Genomic DNA, 4,394 nt, shown 5'->3' with positions numbered 1-4,394 from the left:
TCCTGAACTAAATCTGTACCCAACAACCGAGCCTCTCCTGGCTCAAATCACCCAACCGGCGACCGACATCGCCTACCGTATAATGCCTCATAGGGAGCCATCTGAATGCTCGACTGGTAGTTGTTGTTGTTGGCAAATTCTGCTAATGGCAAGAGCTGATCCCACAAACCTCCAAAGTCAGTAGCACATGCTTAGAGCATATCCTCCAAAATCTGAATAGTACGCTCACTACAACAAAAATGGTCTTTAGCGGCAATATATTATACATTTAGAGGCAATACAAAATTTCCACTAAAACCTTTACCGGCAATTACTTATTAGCCGTTGTATCCAGCGTCGCTAAAAGTTTTAGCGGCAATTCAACCAAGTGCTGGTAAAGACACAAATTATTGCCGCAAAAAGCTATTTACTTTGGCAGCCATTATTTACTGGCAATTAAAGTGGCCACTAAATCCCCCTAAGATATCTACTAGATAATACGTTGCTTATTGCCGGCAAAAACCATTAATTACTGGTAAAATATACCTCTTTTAGCGGCAATGGTAATGATAATGTCGACTATAACCATTCCTAAAACACCTTTATTTATCTTTTATATATGACAACGATCCATTGTTCCATCAATTTTATTGCCAAGAAATGTTTGCCTATTTGTTATTCAAGTTGATCCAAATACAATATAATAATACGTGACCAAAAAAATTACATAAAGATACACAAAAGTTTGTAATAACAAACTAATATACATTCTAAAAAGTGGTATGTATTTCATTAAATCCAGAACAAAAAAACTTCAAATACATAGAACATAAGAGAAAGTAAACATTTTGAATTCAATTTCATTTCAAGTTTAACAAGTATCTCTTCAACCCTCCACTATAATGAAAGTCTTCCACAAGTGTTCCGGTTTGAATATCCATTTATGCACCAAAATAATAGGCCAACTAACTTACATCTCAATCTTCTTGCAGATCTGAATCAACATTTGAGGAGCTTCACAAGGCTAAAATTATACTCTAAAAGATCTAAAAAGAAGAGCTCCAAAGAATGAACACAGCCACTACCAGTTGTCAGCACCACGCCAAGCATGTTTGATGCTCAGTGCCAGATTAAACCATAGCCCAAACGAAAGCAACATCCATGATTCTTGTTAAAGGTACAGATGCAGTGAATTCTGTTTAAAATAAGGTAGGCACAGATGCATAAAACTTCTCTAAGTAACTTAGAAAGCATTAGATTTACACAAATTATCATCCATTAAAGTAATATGATATTCATCTAGTTCAACTAACTAAGAAGATGGAACTTTAAATTGAAAAAACTAAACATATGGCTTCTGTACCTGGAAAACTGTGCTTGAAGAAGAATATAATTGTAAATTAACCAATAATATACCTGTAGACCCAAATTTGAAGCCCAACGTCAATGAGTTTGTGATATAATGGAAGAACTAGTTCCTTTGAGTTGGACCAATAGAAGAAGATTGACATACTGAATGAAATATGAACTATTATTATTAATTTCTTTGCTTTAGACTTTCAAGTCATACGTGAAGTAGGAAGATAATTTTAAGGTAAGAAAGACAAAAGTTTTGAATACTTGTAGATGCTCCAGTTCTTGAGGTGGTCAGCATTCCTAACATGGAGATCCTTTTGAACGTTATACATGGAGAGCCTTTTGAACATCAGATGACCGCTTGTCTCAAAGCATAATATACTAGACCCTTCCAGTCCTCCGCATCACAGGCTTCAAGATTACGCAGCTGCACCATAGCAAAAAATTTTAAGCTAAGTTACCTATTAAATGTAAATAGAAAATAATAAAGGGTCTCTAGTTTACTTTTTAGGAGACATATAGACAAAAATCTAGTGCTTTCTTATCTTTTTTGATTTATGGACAAGTTTCACAAGGTTAAGCTTAGAAAATTATGTATTCTGCAGTTTGAGGGCATCAACTTTATCAAGACGACCGTTGAAAATGTTCATAGTTTAATATACTTTATACATCTGCATAAAAATAAATTCGATTTGTTAGTAGGAAAATTGAAAAAAAACTTTGTTTACATTATAGAATGATCAAATGTGGAATAAAGTTTACTTAAAAGTTTGAAACTTATAGAGTGAGCTCAATTTAAGGATCCAGCCACTAGCAAAATGGGTTTTAATTGAACTCATTGCTTTAGACTGAACCATGCACGTGTATATACAAACATCAATAAACTAAAGATAGTATGCATATAGTAGATCGAAGCCACTCCAAATCTAGCAACTTGAAGTATCAAATTCATTTGTGTTTAGATATAGGAGCTATAGGGAATAAAGTGATAAAAATTTCAATTTTGGAAAGATGGACACTATTTCAAAGTTCAAATAAGGACGACGATGTCAACTTAAAATTTAAAGGGTACACAATATGTATTGCCACTTAAAAAGTGACTCAATGAAACAAATCTTGAATTATTTACTCGGTAAATTATAATGGATATTAAAAATAAAAATACATAATGCATTAATTGATCATACAATATCAATAGTAGTAGCAACTCCCAATTGATAATGCTGAAAGTCTATTCTTTGACGTCAATACTGAGAAGTTATTTTTAGAGTGTATGTACGACGCTAAGACGAACAACCGAAAAAGGCATTTGAAATAAAAACTTACAAATACAAGCTCATCGATACATAATCTAGTTGATGACACTTAAGCATCTATGCAGTATTCTTCAAAGTCTCTTCCAATATGAAGAAACTACTCAATATGAGGAACTGTGTTTCTGAATTGTTTGCATAAATCAATGGACGAGAAGAGGTCAGGTAATAGAAGAATGAAAAATGAACTATTGAATTATTAAAGATTTTTATACAACACCACAAGATAACCCTAGTCAACTTCTATGTCTTTCTTGGCAATTTTTGCATGTACGCAGGTTCTGCACATTGCTAATCAGCAGATTGATGAAAAATTAATCGACTTGATTCAAAAAACAATGATTTATGCCACTGATAAACAGAAATCACAAAGATTTTGAACGACATACCTTTTCTTTTGTTAGAAATGATAAAACATAACACACAAGGGTGCGACTTAAGAGTTATGAAATCAAATTTATATACATCAGTAAAAATTTAAAAAAATACAGCATCAAAAAGCATTTCCAATAATAAGAAGATAAATACCTAGTATTTTGAAACAGATGCAACACATAATTTTAAATTTTAGCAATTATAAATGACAATGGAGTTTTCTCTGATGTGCCACAAGTAATATATCATAGACAACCTTCAAATACACTACCAATTTAACTAATGATTTCATAGATGAAGAGTCTCATAACCCTGATGTGACCAGCAAGAGTAGAGGAAAAAGTTGAATATATAGTTATATCACTCTAACTTTTTCCTATATCTAGAATACCTAATGATCAGCTTAAGGAGTTCTCCTATTTACCATAGAATTTGATATACCCATAATATGATAAGAAAAACTATTATAAATTGATCTATTGTTCGAGCATCTCGATAAAATAATGTAAGAGAAATAATTACTCCTAAAATTATACGGGTGAATTCTAGACTAAGAAACAACAAATTTATGTTAAAAATATTGAAACTATTCCAAACCTAAAATCAAAAGACAGAAAATCAGAAATAATAATTTTATAAACATCAGGACAAGATACATCAACTTCTATCAAGAGTTGCACTAAATAAAATACACGCCCTTAAAGAAGTTATAGAATCTTTTGTCCTAAAATCCATATAATTGAGATTTCTCATCCAATATCCTAAATAACCTTACATCTGGAAAAAAATAAAGAAGAATTATATGAAGAAACCAAAGGAAATGCATAAGCAGTCAAGTTCATATCACATACAAGATGAAAAAATGTTCATGTTGCAAAATACTACACCAATTACTTCGAGAAAGTGAGAGAGGATAGAAAATAAAGGAAACTTACGGGTCATTCTCAATAGAGAAATAGACAGGGTGCTCGACGGAGAAAGGGTCTATATCTCCCAAACTTATGCTAGAATCAATTGATTAGCTTTCTAGGGCAAAAAATCTTTGTCGGCCAAAAAATTGCCCTAATAACATCTTTGGCAGAAATGAAAAATCGAATAAATCTATTGTAAAGAGAAATAAAGTATTCTTTGGAGGGAACATCTTTTAGGTGGGAAAAGGAGGGAAGATCTAAAATAATAGGAGTAGTAAAATATTAAATTTTAGTGGCCATTATTTTTAGTTGTCGGTAAAGGCATGTTTATTCCCGACAAATGTTTAATTGCCGCTAACATTTAGCTTTATAAAATGAATTTGCGGCAATTAGTTTATTGACACTAAATAATTACCACTAAAAATCTTTTTTGTTGTAGTGGCTTGGACTATTCGTCCGT

General features: G+C 32.1%; 1 long non-coding RNA gene across 1 annotated transcript; it reads right to left on the bottom strand.

Annotated features, from left to right (window-relative positions):
• LOC109234992 lies at positions 849–4,109 on the bottom strand. The gene is made up of 4 exons (XR_002069285.1): positions 3,959–4,109; positions 1,600–1,762; positions 1,343–1,395; positions 849–1,174 (listed from the first exon to the last, which is right to left on the bottom strand). It is a non-coding gene; the product is annotated as an uncharacterized LOC109234992 (long non-coding RNA).

The sequence above is a fragment of the Nicotiana attenuata genome, chromosome 11 (genome assembly GCF_001879085.1).
Source record: "Nicotiana attenuata strain UT chromosome 11, NIATTr2, whole genome shotgun sequence".
Taxonomy (NCBI): domain Eukaryota; kingdom Viridiplantae; phylum Streptophyta; class Magnoliopsida; order Solanales; family Solanaceae; genus Nicotiana; species Nicotiana attenuata.
The sequence above is the reverse complement of the archived record's forward strand: the minus strand, read 5'-3'. Positions and strand labels throughout refer to the sequence as shown.